This window comes from Pseudophryne corroboree, chromosome 1, assembly GCF_028390025.1.
Source record: "Pseudophryne corroboree isolate aPseCor3 chromosome 1, aPseCor3.hap2, whole genome shotgun sequence".
NCBI lineage: Eukaryota > Metazoa > Chordata > Amphibia > Anura > Myobatrachidae > Pseudophryne > Pseudophryne corroboree.
Genome location: NC_086444.1, coordinates 569,134,080 through 569,153,018, shown reverse-complemented (window position 1 = coordinate 569,153,018; position 18,939 = coordinate 569,134,080). Strand labels below are relative to the sequence as shown.

At 47.7% G+C, this 18,939-nt stretch overlaps 1 long non-coding RNA gene across 1 annotated transcript in view; it reads left to right on the top strand.

The window, feature by feature from the left end:
• LOC134920961 (uncharacterized) overlaps positions 1 to 18,084 on the top strand; it is a 116,907-nt gene extending 98,823 nt beyond the window's left edge. The window contains exon 3 of the long non-coding RNA XR_010177470.1: positions 17,991 to 18,084. This is a non-coding gene — a long non-coding RNA (uncharacterized LOC134920961). The remainder of the gene's footprint in view (positions 1 to 17,990) is intronic.
• Positions 18,085 to 18,939: the final 855 nt, after the last annotated feature.

Here is an 18,939-nt window from a genome sequence, read left to right as displayed (position 1 = left end):
TCGGTGCATCGGACCTGGTGGCCACGGCAACAGCTGGAAAATCCACCTTTTTTACCCCAAGTCACATCTCAGCAGAAAAAGACACCGTCTTTTCAGCCTCAGTCCTTTCGTCCCCATAAGGGCAAGCGGGCAAAAGGCCAGTCATATCTGCCCAGGGATAGAGGAAAGGAAAGAAGACTGCAGCATGCTGCCCATTCCCAGGAACAGAAGCCCTCCACCGCTTCTACCAAGTCCTCAGCATGACGCTGGGGCCGTACAAGCGGACTCAGGTGCGGTGGGGGGTCGTCTCAAGAGTTTCAGCACGCAGTGGGCTCACTCGCAAGTGGACCCCTGGAGCCTACAAGTAGTATCCCAGGGGTACAGATTGGAAATTCGAGACGTCTCCCCCTCGCAGGTTCCTGAAGTCTGCTTTACCAACGTCTCCCTCCGACAGGGAGGCAGTATTGGAAACAATTCACAAGCTGTATTCCCAGCAGGTGATAATCAAAGTACCCCTCCTACAACAAGGAAAGGGGTATTATTCCACACTATATTGTGGTACTGAAGCCAGACGGCTCGGTGAGACCTATTCTAAATCTGAAATATTTGAACACTTACATACAAAGGTTCAAATCAAGATGGAGTCACTCAGAGCAGTGATAGCGAACCAGGAAGAAGGGGACTATATGGTGTCCCTGGACATCAGGGATGCTTACCTCCATGTCCAAATTTGCCCTTCTCACCAAGGGTACCTCAGGTTCGTGGTACAGAACTGTCACTATCAGTTTCAGACGCTGCCGTTTGGATTGTCCACGGCAGCCCGGGTCTTTACCAAGGTAATGGCCGAAATGATGATTCTTCTTCAAAGAAAATGGACGATCTCCTGATAAGGGCAAGGTCCAGAGAACAGTTGGAGGTCGGAGTAGCACTATCTCAAGTAGTTCTACGACAGCACGGGTGGATTCTAAATATTCCAAAATCGCAGCTGTTTCCGACGAAACGTCTGCTGTTCCTAGGGATGATTCTGGACACAGTCCAGAAAAGGGTGTTTCTCCCGGAGAAGAAAGCCAGGGAGTTATCCGAGCTAGTCAGGAACCTCCTAAAACCAGGAAAAGTGTCAGTGCATCATTGCACAAGGGTCCTGGGAAAAATGGTGGCTTCTTACGAAGCGATTCCATTCGGCAGATTTCACGCAAGAACTTTTCAGTGGGATCTGCTGGAAAAATGGTCCGGATCGCATCTTCAGATGCATCAGCGGATAACCCTGTCTCCAAGGACAAGGGTGTTTCTTCTGCGGTGGCTGCAGAGTGCTCATCTATTAAAGGGCCGCAGATTCGGCATTCAGGACTGGGTCCTGGTGACCACGGATGCTAGCCTGAGAGGCTGGGGAGCAGTCACACAGGGAAAAAATTTCCAGGGAGTGTGATATAGTCTGGAGACTTCTCTCCACATAAATATACTGGAGCTAAGGGCAATTTACAATGCTCTAAGCTTAGCAAGACCTCTGCTTCAAGGTCAGCCGGTATTGATCCAGTGGGACAACATCACGGCAGTCGCCCACGTAAACAGACAGGGCGGCACAAGAAGCAGGAGGGCAATGGCAGAAACTGCAAGGATTCTTCGCTGGGCGGAAAATCATGTGATAACACTGTCAGCAGTGTTCATTCCGGGAGTGGACAACTGGGAAGCAGACTTCCTCAGCAGGCACGACCTCCACCCGGGAGAGTGGGGACTTCATCGGGAAGTCTTCCACATGATTGTGAACCGTTGGGAAAGACCAAAGGTGGACATGATGGCGTCCCGCCTGAACAAAAAACTGGACAGGTATTGCGCCAGGTCAAGAGACCCTCAGGCAATAGCTGTGGACGTTCTGGTAACACCGTGGGTGTACCAGTCGGTGTATGTGTTCCCTCCTCTGCTTCTCATACCCAAGGTACTGAGAATTATAAGACGTAGAGGAGTAAGAACGATACTCGTGGCTCCGGATTGGCCAAGAAGGACTTGTTACCCGGAACTTCAAGAAATGCTCACAGAGGACTCATGGCCTCTGCCGCTAAGAAGGGACTTGCTTCAGCAAGTACCATGTCTGTTCCAAGACTTACCGCGGCTGCGTTTGACGGCATGGCGGTGGAACGCCGGATCCTAAGGGAAAAAGGCATTCCGGAAGAGGTCATTCCTACCCTGGTCAAAGCCAGGAAGGAGGTGACCGCACAACATTATCACCACATGTGGCGAAAATATGTTGCGTGGTGTGAGGCCAGGAAGGCCCCACGAAGAAATTTCAACTCGTCGATTCCTGCATTTCCTGCAAACAGGAGTGTCTATGGGCCTCAAATTGGGGTCCATTAAGGTTCAAATTTCGGCCCTGTCAATTTTCTTCCAGAAAAAATTGGCTTCAGTTCCTGAAGTCCAGAAGTTTGTCAAGGGAGTACTGCATATACAACCCCCTTTTGTGCCTCCAGTGGCACTGTGGGATCTCAACGTAGTTCTGGGATTCCTCAAATTACATTGGTTTAAACCGCTCAAATCTGTGGATTTGAAATATCTCGCATGGAAAGTGACCATGCTGTTGGCCCTGGCCTCGGCCAGGCGAGTGTCAGAATTGGCGGCTTTGTCTCACAAAGCCCATATCTGATTGTCCATTCGGACAGGGCAGAGCTGCGGACTCGTCCCCAGTTTCTCCCTAAGGTGGTGTCAGCGTTTCACCTGCACCAGCTTATTGTGGTACCTGCGGCTACTAGGGACTTGGAGGACTCCAAGTTGCTAGATGTTGTCAGGGCCCTGAAAATATAGGTTTCCAGGACGGCTGGAGTCAGGAAAACTGACTTGCTGTTATCCTGTAGGCACCCAAAAAACTGGGTGCTCTTGCTTCTAAGCAGACGATTGCTAGTTGGATGTGTAGTACAATTCAGCTTGCACATTCTGTGGCAGGCCTGCCACAGCCAAAATATGTAAATGCCCATTCCACAAGGAAGGTGGGCTCATCTTGGGCGGCTGCCCGAGGGGTCTCGGCTTTACAACTTTGCCGAGCTGCTACTTGGTCAGGGGCACACCCTGGCTGAGGAGGACCTGGAGTTCTCTCATTCGGTGCTGCAGAGTCATCCGCACTCTCCCGCCCGTTTGGGAGCTTTGGTATAATCCCCATGGTCCTGACGGAGTCCCCAGCATCCACTTAGGACGTCAGAGAAAATAAGAATTTACTTACCGATAATTCTATTTCTCGTAGTCCGTAGTGGATGCTGGGCGCCCATCCCAAGTGCGGATTGTCTGCAATACTTGTACATAGTTATTGTTACAAAAATCGGGTTATTATTGTTGTGAGCCATCTTTTCAGAGGCTCCGCTGTTATCATGCTGTTAACTGGGTTCAGATCACAGGTTGTACAGTGTGATTGGTGTGGCTGGTATGAGTCTTACCCGGGATTCAAAATCCTTCCTTATTGTGTACGCTCGTCCGGGCACAGTATCCTAACTGAGGCTTGGAGGAGGGTCATAGGGGGAGGAGCCAGTGCACACCACCTGATCCTAAAGCTTTTACTTTTGTGCCCTGTTTCCTGCGGAGCCGCTATTCCCCATGGTCCTGACGGAGTCCCCAGCATCCACTACGGACTACGAGAAATAGAATTATCGGTAAGTAAATTCTTATTTTTCCCTCCACCTCAGGTCTGATTTAACCTGAAAAGAAATTTCAGATTCCCAAAAGGAATTCAGGCAGCTTACCTTTTTCCAAAAAAGGTGGGAGTCACCCCGTATTTTAGACAGGGCCCTGTCATAAAAGAGAAAAGGTGTTTCTCCCTGCGCCTGGAATGGCTTCACTTAAGGAGCCGACAGGCCCAAGTGAGTGAGGTGATCTATTGATGTGGCCAATGGGACACTACTCAGGCCTACCATTGTCTGTGAGTGGGTGAGTAGTGCTATTGAAAAGTGGTCAGAAAACTTGTCATTAGACATTGACACAATAGATGGAGACAAGATACTCCTAACGCTAGGTCATATCAAAGACGCTGCTGCATACGTACTAGAAACCATGAAATATATTGGTTTCTTGGGATCAAGAACCGCTACCATGGCAGTATCGGCTCGGAGGGAGTTGTGGATTCGCCAGTGGAATGCTGATGCAGATTCCAAAAGAAATATGGAGGCTCTCCCGTATAAAGGTGAGACCTTGTTTGGTGACGGGCTACCGCAGATAAGTCGACATTCTTGCCTTATGCTCCTACACCTGCAAAAAAGACACATCACTCTCACATACAGTCCTTTCGGCCCAACAAATACAAAAAGGCCAAAGGTCTCCCCTTTTTTGCAGGTAGGGGAAGGGGACAAGGAAAGAATTCCGCAGTGTCTCCCGGATCGCAGGAGCAGAAGTCCACCCCTGCTTCTGCCAAATCTGCAGCATAACGCTGGGGCTCCCTTGCGGGAGTACGCTCGGGTGGGAGCACGTCTGAAACTTTTCAGCCAAATCTGGATTCAATCTGGCTTGGACCAATGGGTGTTACAAATGGTGTCCCATGGGTACAAACTAGAGTTTCAAGACGTCCGATTTTTCAAATTGACCTTGCCAGCTTCTCTTCCGGGAAGAGAGGCAGTAACAACGGCAATTCAAAAATTATGTCAGGATCAGGTCATTGTCCTGGTACCCTTGGCACAGTAAGGAGAAGGTTTTTTTATTCAAGCCTCTTCGTAGTTCCGAAGTCGGACGGCTCGGTCAGACCAATATTAAACCTGAAAAATCTGAATCTCTACCTGAAAAGGTTCAAGTTCAAGATGGAACCCCTGAGGGTAGTGATTTCCAGTCTGGAAGAGGGGGACTTCATGGTGTCAGTAGACATAAAAGATGGTTACTTGCATGTTCCCATTTATCCTCCTCACCAAGCTTATCCAAGATTCGCAGTACAGGATTGCCATTACCAGTTTCAGACGTTGCCGTTCGGACTACACGGCACCGAGGGTATTCACCAAGATGACGGCGGAGATGATGGTCGTCCTTCGTTAAAAAGGATCTGGACGATCTCCTGATAAAAGCGAGATGCAGGGAACAGTTGGCGCAGAACATCGCACTCTCCCTGTCAATACTCCAACAAGGAAAAAACAATGGTTCCCTAATGCACACTGAGTGAATAATATTCCTACATAATAGTCAGATAATACGGAGATCTTGGTTGCGTATATCTGCAGATATAGGGTTAAGCCCCCAGGCCGATCGACAAGGCCTCTCCGTCACTGGGGGTCCCTAATATTAGGTATGGGTCCGGGGTGCAGGACCCCATAATGTCGGCACAGGTCGGCTACCCCAGGTCAGCACACAGGTGAGAGTTAATAGGGTTAATAAGAAGCACAGAAGTGCTATGTGAGTGGTGTGATTAAAATAATACAAAAATATATACAAAGTGATAGGGAAACTCATAAGTGTTAATAAAGTGTTAGGGTGTGCCGACCTGAAGCAGCCCAGCGATACCGACACAGGGGCCACCACACCCCACACCCACCCCGTAAATAATTACACTCACATAGCACTTCTGTGCTTCTTATTAACCCTATTAACTCTCACCTGTGTGCTGACCTGGGGTAGCCGACCTGTGCCGACATTATGGGGTCCTGCACCCCGGACCCATACCTAATATTAGGGACCCCCAGTGACGGAGAGGCCTTGTCGATCGGCCTGGGGGCTTAACCCTATATCTGCAGATATACGCAACCAAGATCTCCGTATTATCTGACTATTATGTAGGAATATTATTCACTCAGTGTGCATTAGGGAACCATTGTTTTTTCCTTCACAGAATTACCCCTCCCTTTTAGCACCTGAGTGACATCACTATCTGATTGAGCAGTTCACCATTTTTTTGCATTGTATTGAGAGGCATGAACGGGTCAGCATTAGGAGGGATTGCTGACTCTAGACTGCCATAGGGGGAAGTCAGGGGTATCCCCAGGTAAGCTGGCTCTCAGATGCTGTAGGAGCCATTACCATGTGGCCTTACACTGGGAATTCAACCCAGACATATTTGGAATTATTTACGGGGTGGGTGTGGGGTGTGGTGGCCCCTGTGTCGGTATCGCTGGGCTGCTTCAGGTCGGCACACCCTAACACTTTATTAACACTTATGAGTTTCCCTATCACTTTGTATATATTTTTGTATTATTTTAATCACACCACTCACATAGCACTTCTGTGCTTCTTATTAACCCTATTAACTCTCACCTGTGTGCTGACCTGGGGTAGCCGACCTGTGCCGACATTATGGGGTCCTGCACCCCGGACCCATACCTAATATTAGGGACCCCCAGTGACGGAGAGGCCTTGTCGATCGGCCTGGGGGCTTAACCCTATATCTGCAGATATACGCAACCAAGATCTCCGTATTATCTGACTATTATGTAGGAATATTATTCACTCAGTGTGCATTAGGGAACCATTGTTTTTTCCTTCACAGAATTACCCCTCCCTTTTAGCACCTGAGTGACATCACTATCTGATTGAGCAGTTCACCATTTTTTTGCATTGTATTGAGAGGCATGAACGGGTCAGCATTAGGAGGGATTGCTGACTCTAGACTGCCATAGGGGGAAGTCAGGGGTATCCCCAGGTAAGCTGGCTCTCAGATGCTGTAGGAGCCATTACCATGTGGCCTTACACTGGGAATTCAACCCAGACATATTTGGAATTATTTACGGGGTGGGTGTGGGGTGTGGTGGCCCCTGTGTCGGTATCGCTGGGCTGCTTCAGGTCGGCACACCCTAACACTTTATTAACACTTATGAGTTTCCCTATCACTTTGTATATATTTTTGTATTATTTTAATCACACCACTCACATAGCACTTCTGTGCTTCTTATTAACCCTATTAACTCTCACCTGTGTGCTGACCTGGGGTAGCCGACCTGTGCCGACATTATGGGGTCCTGCACCCCGGACCCATACCTAATATTAGGGACCCCCAGTGACGGAGAGGCCTTGTCGATCGGCCTGGGGGCTTAACCCTATATCTGCAGATATACGCAACCAAGATCTCCGTATTATCTGACTATTATGTAGGAATATTATTCACTCAGTGTGCATTAGGGAACCATTGTTTTTTCCTTCACAGAATTACCCCTCCCTTTTAGCACCTGAGTGACATCACTATCTGATTGAGCAGTTCACCATTTTTTTGCATTGTATTGAGAGGCATGAACGGGTCAGCATTAGGAGGGATTGCTGACTCTAGACTGCCATAGGGGGAAGTCAGGGGTATCCCCAGGTAAGCTGGCTCTCAGATGCTGTAGGAGCCATTACCATGTGGCCTTACACTGGGAATTCAACCCAGACATATTTGGAATTATTTACGGGGTGGGTGTGGGGTGTGGTGGCCCCTGTGTCGGTATCGCTGGGCTGCTTCAGGTCGGCACACCCTAACACTTTATTAACACTTATGAGTTTCCCTATCACTTTGTATATATTTTTGTATTATTTTAATCACACCACTCACATAGCACTTCTGTGCTTCTTATTAACCCTATTAACTCTCACCTGTGTGCTGACCTGGGGTAGCCGACCTGTGCCGACATTATGGGGTCCTGCACCCCGGACCCATACCTAATATTAGGGACCCCCAGTGACGGAGAGGCCTTGTCGATCGGCCTGGGGGCTTAACCCTATATCTGCAGATATACGCAACCAAGATCTCCGTATTATCTGACTATTATGTAGGAATATTATTCACTCAGTGTGCATTAGGGAACCATTGTTTTTTCCTTCACAGAATTACCCCTCCCTTTTAGCACCTGAGTGACATCACTATCTGATTGAGCAGTTCACCATTTTTTTGCATTGTATTGAGAGGCATGAACGGGTCAGCATTAGGAGGGATTGCTGACTCTAGACTGCCATAGGGGGAAGTCAGGGGTATCCCCAGGTAAGCTGGCTCTCAGATGCTGTAGGAGCCATTACCATGTGGCCTTACACTGGGAATTCAACCCAGACATATTTGGAATTATTTACGGGGTGGGTGTGGGGTGTGGTGGCCCCTGTGTCGGTATCGCTGGGCTGCTTCAGGTCGGCACACCCTAACACTTTATTAACACTTATGAGTTTCCCTATCACTTTGTATATATTTTTGTATTATTTTAATCACACCACTCACATAGCACTTCTGTGCTTCTTATTAACCCTATTAACTCTCACCTGTGTGCTGACCTGGGGTAGCCGACCTGTGCCGACATTATGGGGTCCTGCACCCCGGACCCATACCTAATATTAGGGACCCCCAGTGACGGAGAGGCCTTGTCGATCGGCCTGGGGGCTTAACCCTATATCTGCAGATATACGCAACCAAGATCTCCGTATTATCTGACTATTATGTAGGAATATTATTCACTCAGTGTGCATTAGGGAACCATTGTTTTTTCCTTCACAGAATTACCCCTCCCTTTTAGCACCTGAGTGACATCACTATCTGATTGAGCAGTTCACCATTTTTTTGCATTGTATTGAGAGGCATGAACGGGTCAGCATTAGGAGGGATTGCTGACTCTAGACTGCCATAGGGGGAAGTCAGGGGTATCCCCAGGTAAGCTGGCTCTCAGATGCTGTAGGAGCCATTACCATGTGGCCTTACACTGGGAATTCAACCCAGACATATTTGGAATTATTTACGGGGTGGGTGTGGGGTGTGGTGGCCCCTGTGTCGGTATCGCTGGGCTGCTTCAGGTCGGCACACCCTAACACTTTATTAACACTTATGAGTTTCCCTATCACTTTGTATATATTTTTGTATTATTTTAATCACACCACTCACATAGCACTTCTGTGCTTCTTATTAACCCTATTAACTCTCACCTGTGTGCTGACCTGGGGTAGCCGACCTGTGCCGACATTATGGGGTCCTGCACCCCGGACCCATACCTAATATTAGGGACCCCCAGTGACGGAGAGGCCTTGTCGATCGGCCTGGGGGCTTAACCCTATATCTGCAGATATACGCAACCAAGATCTCCGTATTATCTGACTATTATGTAGGAATATTATTCACTCAGTGTGCATTAGGGAACCATTGTTTTTTCCTTCACAGAATTACCCCTCCCTTTTAGCACCTGAGTGACATCACTATCTGATTGAGCAGTTCACCATTTTTTTGCATTGTATTGAGAGGCATGAACGGGTCAGCATTAGGAGGGATTGCTGACTCTAGACTGCCATAGGGGGAAGTCAGGGGTATCCCCAGGTAAGCTGGCTCTCAGATGCTGTAGGAGCCATTACCATGTGGCCTTACACTGGGAATTCAACCCAGACATATTTGGAATTATTTACGGGGTGGGTGTGGGGTGTGGTGGCCCCTGTGTCGGTATCGCTGGGCTGCTTCAGGTCGGCACACCCTAACACTTTATTAACACTTATGAGTTTCCCTATCACTTTGTATATATTTTTGTATTATTTTAATCACACCACTCACATAGCACTTCTGTGCTTCTTATTAACCCTATTAACTCTCACCTGTGTGCTGACCTGGGGTAGCCGACCTGTGCCGACATTATGGGGTCCTGCACCCCGGACCCATACCTAATATTAGGGACCCCCAGTGACGGAGAGGCCTTGTCGATCGGCCTGGGGGCTTAACCCTATATCTGCAGATATACGCAACCAAGATCTCCGTATTATCTGACTATTATGTAGGAATATTATTCACTCAGTGTGCATTAGGGAACCATTGTTTTTTCCTTCACAGAATTACCCCTCCCTTTTAGCACCTGAGTGACATCACTATCTGATTGAGCAGTTCACCATTTTTTTGCATTGTATTGAGAGGCATGAACGGGTCAGCATTAGGAGGGATTGCTGACTCTAGACTGCCATAGGGGGAAGTCAGGGGTATCCCCAGGTAAGCTGGCTCTCAGATGCTGTAGGAGCCATTACCATGTGGCCTTACACTGGGAATTCAACCCAGACATATTTGGAATTATTTACGGGGTGGGTGTGGGGTGTGGTGGCCCCTGTGTCGGTATCGCTGGGCTGCTTCAGGTCGGCACACCCTAACACTTTATTAACACTTATGAGTTTCCCTATCACTTTGTATATATTTTTGTATTATTTTAATCACACCACTCACATAGCACTTCTGTGCTTCTTATTAACCCTATTAACTCTCACCTGTGTGCTGACCTGGGGTAGCCGACCTGTGCCGACATTATGGGGTCCTGCACCCCGGACCCATACCTAATATTAGGGACCCCCAGTGACGGAGAGGCCTTGTCGATCGGCCTGGGGGCTTAACCCTATATCTGCAGATATACGCAACCAAGATCTCCGTATTATCTGACTATTATGTAGGAATATTATTCACTCAGTGTGCATTAGGGAACCATTGTTTTTTCCTTCACAGAATTACCCCTCCCTTTTAGCACCTGAGTGACATCACTATCTGATTGAGCAGTTCACCATTTTTTTGCATTGTATTGAGAGGCATGAACGGGTCAGCATTAGGAGGGATTGCTGACTCTAGACTGCCATAGGGGGAAGTCAGGGGTATCCCCAGGTAAGCTGGCTCTCAGATGCTGTAGGAGCCATTACCATGTGGCCTTACACTGGGAATTCAACCCAGACATATTTGGAATTATTTACGGGGTGGGTGTGGGGTGTGGTGGCCCCTGTGTCGGTATCGCTGGGCTGCTTCAGGTCGGCACACCCTAACACTTTATTAACACTTATGAGTTTCCCTATCACTTTGTATATATTTTTGTATTATTTTAATCACACCACTCACATAGCACTTCTGTGCTTCTTATTAACCCTATTAACTCTCACCTGTGTGCTGACCTGGGGTAGCCGACCTGTGCCGACATTATGGGGTCCTGCACCCCGGACCCATACCTAATATTAGGGACCCCCAGTGACGGAGAGGCCTTGTCGATCGGCCTGGGGGCTTAACCCTATATCTGCAGATATACGCAACCAAGATCTCCGTATTATCTGACTATTATGTAGGAATATTATTCACTCAGTGTGCATTAGGGAACCATTGTTTTTTCCTTCACAGAATTACCCCTCCCTTTTAGCACCTGAGTGACATCACTATCTGATTGAGCAGTTCACCATTTTTTTGCATTGTATTGAGAGGCATGAACGGGTCAGCATTAGGAGGGATTGCTGACTCTAGACTGCCATAGGGGGAAGTCAGGGGTATCCCCAGGTAAGCTGGCTCTCAGATGCTGTAGGAGCCATTACCATGTGGCCTTACACTGGGAATTCAACCCAGACATATTTGGAATTATTTACGGGGTGGGTGTGGGGTGTGGTGGCCCCTGTGTCGGTATCGCTGGGCTGCTTCAGGTCGGCACACCCTAACACTTTATTAACACTTATGAGTTTCCCTATCACTTTGTATATATTTTTGTATTATTTTAATCACACCACTCACATAGCACTTCTGTGCTTCTTATTAACCCTATTAACTCTCACCTGTGTGCTGACCTGGGGTAGCCGACCTGTGCCGACATTATGGGGTCCTGCACCCCGGACCCATACCTAATATTAGGGACCCCCAGTGACGGAGAGGCCTTGTCGATCGGCCTGGGGGCTTAACCCTATATCTGCAGATATACGCAACCAAGATCTCCGTATTATCTGACTATTATGTAGGAATATTATTCACTCAGTGTGCATTAGGGAACCATTGTTTTTTCCTTCACAGAATTACCCCTCCCTTTTAGCACCTGAGTGACATCACTATCTGATTGAGCAGTTCACCATTTTTTTGCATTGTATTGAGAGGCATGAACGGGTCAGCATTAGGAGGGATTGCTGACTCTAGACTGCCATAGGGGGAAGTCAGGGGTATCCCCAGGTAAGCTGGCTCTCAGATGCTGTAGGAGCCATTACCATGTGGCCTTACACTGGGAATTCAACCCAGACATATTTGGAATTATTTACGGGGTGGGTGTGGGGTGTGGTGGCCCCTGTGTCGGTATCGCTGGGCTGCTTCAGGTCGGCACACCCTAACACTTTATTAACACTTATGAGTTTCCCTATCACTTTGTATATATTTTTGTATTATTTTAATCACACCACTCACATAGCACTTCTGTGCTTCTTATTAACCCTATTAACTCTCACCTGTGTGCTGACCTGGGGTAGCCGACCTGTGCCGACATTATGGGGTCCTGCACCCCGGACCCATACCTAATATTAGGGACCCCCAGTGACGGAGAGGCCTTGTCGATCGGCCTGGGGGCTTAACCCTATATCTGCAGATATACGCAACCAAGATCTCCGTATTATCTGACTATTATGTAGGAATATTATTCACTCAGTGTGCATTAGGGAACCATTGTTTTTTCCTTCACAGAATTACCCCTCCCTTTTAGCACCTGAGTGACATCACTATCTGATTGAGCAGTTCACCATTTTTTTGCATTGTATTGAGAGGCATGAACGGGTCAGCATTAGGAGGGATTGCTGACTCTAGACTGCCATAGGGGGAAGTCAGGGGTATCCCCAGGTAAGCTGGCTCTCAGATGCTGTAGGAGCCATTACCATGTGGCCTTACACTGGGAATTCAACCCAGACATATTTGGAATTATTTACGGGGTGGGTGTGGGGTGTGGTGGCCCCTGTGTCGGTATCGCTGGGCTGCTTCAGGTCGGCACACCCTAACACTTTATTAACACTTATGAGTTTCCCTATCACTTTGTATATATTTTTGTATTATTTTAATCACACCACTCACATAGCACTTCTGTGCTTCTTATTAACCCTATTAACTCTCACCTGTGTGCTGACCTGGGGTAGCCGACCTGTGCCGACATTATGGGGTCCTGCACCCCGGACCCATACCTAATATTAGGGACCCCCAGTGACGGAGAGGCCTTGTCGATCGGCCTGGGGGCTTAACCCTATATCTGCAGATATACGCAACCAAGATCTCCGTATTATCTGACTATTATGTAGGAATATTATTCACTCAGTGTGCATTAGGGAACCATTGTTTTTTCCTTCACAGAATTACCCCTCCCTTTTAGCACCTGAGTGACATCACTATCTGATTGAGCAGTTCACCATTTTTTTGCATTGTATTGAGAGGCATGAACGGGTCAGCATTAGGAGGGATTGCTGACTCTAGACTGCCATAGGGGGAAGTCAGGGGTATCCCCAGGTAAGCTGGCTCTCAGATGCTGTAGGAGCCATTACCATGTGGCCTTACACTGGGAATTCAACCCAGACATATTTGGAATTATTTACGGGGTGGGTGTGGGGTGTGGTGGCCCCTGTGTCGGTATCGCTGGGCTGCTTCAGGTCGGCACACCCTAACACTTTATTAACACTTATGAGTTTCCCTATCACTTTGTATATATTTTTGTATGATTTTAATCACACCACTCACATAGCACTTCTGTGCTTCTTATTAACCCTATTAACTCTCACCTGTGTGCTGACCTGGGGTAGCCGACCTGTGCCGACATTATGGGGTCCTGCACCCCGGACCCATACCTAATATTAGGGACCCCCAGTGACGGAGAGGCCTTGTCGATCGGCCTGGGGGCTTAACCCTATATCTGCAGATATACGCAACCAAGATCTCCGTATTATCTGACTATTATGTAGGAATATTATTCACTCAGTGTGCATTAGGGAACCATTGTTTTTTCCTTCACAGAATTACCCCTCCCTTTTAGCACCTGAGTGACATCACTATCTGATTGAGCAGTTCACCATTTTTTTGCAATACTCCAACAACACGGTTGGATCATGGATTTTCTAAAGTCGCAGTTGGAACCGACGACAAGATTGTCCTTTTTAGGGATGATTCTGGACACAGAAGTACGGAGAGTATTTCTTCCAGTGGAAAAGGCTCTGGAAATCCAGAAAATGGTCAAACAAATATTGAAACCAACAAGCGTGTCGATCCATCAATGCATTCGGTTTTGGGGAAAATGGTAGCGGCCTAAAAAGCCATACAGTTTGGCCGATTTCAGAGTATTCCAGTGGGACCTGTTGGACAAGTGGTCCGGATCCCACCTACACTTGCACCGGAAAATAATCCTGTCCCCCAAAGCTAGGATTTCGCTCCTGTGGTGGCTACACAGTTCTCACCTACTAGAAGGACGCAGGTTTGGGATTCACGACTGGGTCCTAGTAACCACGGATGCAAGTCTCCGAGGCTGGAGAGCTGTCACACAGGGGGAAAGCTTCCAAGGAAAATGGTCAAGTCAGGAAGCCTGCCTTCACATAAACGTTCTGGAATTGAGAGCCATTTACAAGGGTGGTCTTCAGAATGCCGAATGTCGGGATCCCGGCGCACAGAATACCGGCGCCGGAATCCCGACACCCGGCATACCGACAGTCTCCCTCGTGGGGGTCCACGACCCCCGTGGAGGGAGAATAAATAGCGTGGTGCGCGTAGCGAGCCCGCAAGGGGCTCCTTTGCGCTCGCTACGCTGTCGGTATGCCGGCGATTGGGCTCCGGTATGCTGGTCGCCGGGAGCCCGACCGCCGGCATACCATACTACACCCATTTACAACGGCCTTCTACAAGCGGTACATCTTCTTCAAGAACCCGTGCAGATCCAGTCGGACAATGTAACAGCAGTCGCGTTCATAAACAGGCAAGGCGGAACGAAAAGCAGAGCGGCAATGGCAGAGGTGACAAGGATTCTCCTCTGGGCAGAAAGACATGTTAGAGCTCTGTCAGCAATTTTCATTCCGGGAGTGGACAACTGGGAAGCAGACTTCCTCAGCAGACACGATCTCCATCCAGGAGAGTGGGGCCTCCACCAAGATGTCTTCGCAGAGGTGACAAGTCTTTGGGGAGTTCCTCAAGTAGACATGATGGCATCTCTTCTAAACAAGAAGCTTCAGAGAGATTGTTCCAGGTTGAGAGACCCTCAAGCAATAGCAGTGGATGCACTGGTGACCCAGTGGGTGTTTCGGTCGGTATATGTTTTCCCTCCACTTCCACTGATTCCAACAGTTCTCAAAATAATAATAAGAACAAGAGTTTGAGCAATCTTCATTGCCCCAGACTGGCCAAGGAGGGCTTGGTATTCAGATCTTCAGGAGTTGCTCATAGAAGATCCTTGGCCTCTTCCTCCTCGAGAGGACCTACTACAGCAGGGGCCGTGTGTGTATCAAGACTTACCGCGGCTACGTTTGACGGCATGTTGTTGAGCGTCGGATCCTAGCCCGAAAGGGTATTGTCATCCCCACTCTTATTCAGGCCAGGAAAGGAGTAACGTCTAAACATTACCACCGTATTTGGAGAAAATATGTGTCTTGGTGTGAATCCAAGAAGGCTCCTACGGAAGAGTTTGAGTTGGTACGTTTTCTCCATTTTCAGCAGTCTGGTGTGGATGCGGGCCTTAGATTGGGGTCAATCAAGGTCCAGATTTCGATCTTACCAGTTTTCTTTCAAAAACAATTGGCCTCCTTTCCAGAAGTTTAGACGTTCGTGAAAGGGGTTCTGCACATCCAGCCTCCATTTGTGCCTCCAGTGGCACCATGGGACCTTAGTGTGGTATTGCAGTTCCTTCAATCAGATTGGTTTGAACCTCTGCAGGAGATAGAATTGAAGTTTCTCACTTGGAAAGTGGTGATGCTTTTGGCATTGGCATCCACAAGGTGGGTGTCTGAGTTGGGGGCCTTTGTCTCACAAGAGCCCTTTCCTGATCTTCCATGAAGATAGGGCAGAGTTAAGAACTCGTCAACAATTTCTTCCAAAGGTGGTTTCGTCCTTCCACATAAACCAACCTATTGTGGTGCCAGTATCTACTGACACTTTCACTAAGTCACAGTCTCTAGATGTGGTTAGAGCTTTGAAGATTTATGTCGCAAGAACAGCTCGATTACGGAAAACAGAGGCTCTGTTTGTCCTGTATGCTCCCAGCAAGATTGGGTGTCCTGCTTCTAAGCAGACTATTGCGCGCTGGATCAGAGGGACAATTCAGCACGCTCATTCTGCCGCTTGCCAGTACCGAAGTCGGTGAAGGCCCATTCTACTAGGAAAGTGGGCTCATCCTGGGCGGCTGCCCGGGGCGTCTCAGCTTTACAACTTTGCCGAGCAGCTACTTGGTCAGGGTCAAAAACATTTGCTAAATTTTATAAGTTTTACACCTTGGCTGATGAGGACCTCAAGTTCGGTCAATCGGTACTGCAGGGTCATCCGCACTCTCCCGCCCGTACTGGAGCTTTGGTATAACCCCATGGTACTGAAGTGGACCCCAGCATCCTCTAGGACGTATGAGAAAATAGGATTTTAATACCTACCGGTAAATCCTTTTCTCCTAGTCCGTAGAGGATGCTGGTCACCCCACCCAGTGCGTACTTTACCTGCAGTTTGTTCTTTATAGTTACACAAGTTGTGTTTCATTTGTTTTCAGCATGTTGCTGTAAATGGTTCATGGCTGTTGGCATGTGTCATGTTGAATGCCATGTTGTGCGGCATGGTTGAGGTGTGAGCTGGTATGAATCTCACCATTAGTATAAAAGTAAATCCTTTCCTCGAAATGTCCGTCTCCCTGGGCACAGTTCCTATAACTGAGGTCTGGAGGAGGGCATAGAGGGAGGAGCCAGTTCACAACCTTGAAAAGTCTTAAAGTGCCCATGGCTCCTGCGGAACCGTCTATACCCCATGGTACTGAAGTGGACCCCAGCATCCTCTACGGACTAGGAGAAAAGGATTTACCGGTAGGTATTAAAATCCTATTTTCTGGCTCATACTAAGTGCAGTGCATGAAAGTGCCAGTGATCACAGTAAACTGCTAGATGTGGCAGTAGGGTCAACCAGCCTGAGCTGAATGGCTTTATTTTTTTTTGATGAGGGCACCATAATAAGATTCAAGTCCCTGTTCTGCGGGGCATTGGATCAAGTAAGGGGCAGCTGCAGAAGAACCTGGCATCAGTTCTGGACATATATACACATTGGTCTCATTATTCACCGAACAGTGTATGTAATACAGTATTAAAAACTAACTCTAGATTGTTTATAGCCGTGTTTACCAAACTTTGTCCTTATGCACCTCTAGCAGTGTTTGTTTTCCAGATTTTCTAGTTGATGCACAGATGTATTCATTACTGGCTGACATATTTTTAAGATCTACAGTTAGTGCTATTTCAAATGTGATACTGAGGAGATCTGTAAAACATGCATTGTTAGGGGTTCCTGAAGTCCAAATTTAAGAAACACTAGTCTATAGCAGTGGTTCCCAACCTCGGTCCTCAAGTACCCCCAACAGTTCATGTTTTCCAAGTCACCTAGCAGTTGATCAGGTGTATCCATAACATGAACTGTTGGGGGTACTTGAGGACCGAGGTTGGGAACCACTGGTATATAGGCTAGTGTTTCCCTATCTCGTTCCTCAAGCAAACTAACAATCCAGGTTTTAAGGATATCCATGCTTGATCACAGATGGTTAAATAAAAATAACTGCAACTAATTAAATCGTGGGCTCAAGTTAGGCTATCCGTAAAACCTGGACTGTTAGTGTGCCCTGAAGACCGAGGTTGGGAATCACTGGTATAGGCTGTAGGGGCGATACTCTAAAAAAATTAACTTTCTGTATCAGACATATTTTACCTCCTATAAATAAAATAAATGGTCAGGATAATGTTGAACTTCCCATAATACTGTAAATATACATACTGTATATTATATGACCAGTAAGAGACAGAAATGAGCTTTCTAAACACACATTCTCCCACCTCATGTTAAGGTGCATGTCTCCTCTTGCTGGCAGCTTCTCTCTGGTCTGATGACCATTTAACACTGTGCTCCTCAAAACTGCTGACTTGGATGTAGAAGCTGCTGCCTCTGGGCATGTGCAGCAGCTCTATTCTATCCTTTTTATGGCATGTTATGGTTGCAGCTCTAGTACGATTGTTTTTAATACTACTGCTCTTGTGGTCATAATTCAAGTCGGGACAGGAGGTTCCCTGCAACTGAACCCCCCCCCGCGCCCCCTTTCCCGTGATTGTTGAGTACAATTTCTCTCTGTAACCCTTCTAACTTTGATAAAATTGCTTTTTTCTTTTCCTTTCCTTTCCAGGCCGACAAGGAGTTTGTATGGTCTTTATGGAAGCGTCTTCAAGTATCCAATCCAGACCTAACACAAGCTGTTGGCTTAGTTGTGGACAGGTAAGGACATACAATTACAGGATATGTTTTTGGCATCATAGTTATAGATGGACCACTGGTCCTACTCTAATTTTGTTATGTACTGTGCTAGTTATTTAATATATCTTTTTGCTCACATTTCAGCAGGGAAGGAGGGGGGAAGGGGTGGCACTGGACCCGGCATGCAGGGCGGCCTTGCCTTGGCTGGTCAGCCCTCCGCATGCTAGAGAAAGGAGTTGTAGTTTTGCGAAAACTACAACTCATGCTGAATAGGCGCTAAGTTACCTGTGGCCAGGCATGGGTAAACTTAAAACCTGGACCGTTGGGGTGCATTGAGAACCACGATTAAGAACCTCAGGGCTAATATATTACTTTGCAGAGACTGTAATGTGCTTGGCAGTGTTTTAGATGGCCCAGACATGGCACCAGTGTTCTCCCCAGAAAATTTTACCTCAAATAGCAGCTGTGTAGGGGCCTTCGTGCAAAAAGGGTGTGGCCTCACATGGAGGGGGCATGGCCACACAATAGTACCAATTCACATTATGTCCATACAGTATGGTCCCTTATTGCAAATTATGCGCACACAGTATGGCCCCTTATACACCACCGCACAGTAGTAGATGCTTCTATAAGGATACATACATATAAGTAACCTGGTGGCATTGGCAATGATCCATGCAATACACAACTGAGCACACGCAAGGCATCTTACCCTAAGGTGGGGGACATATGCCAGCCTAGACTTAACACCATGTCAGCTCTGAGGTCCACCAGGCGCTTCCAGCTTACTAATATGGCTGAAGAGGACTTTATACTGGGGTGTGAGGTAGTACCTCAGTCTATCCTTCACCTGCAGGACAGTGCCCAGGTCCCTTTTCTGC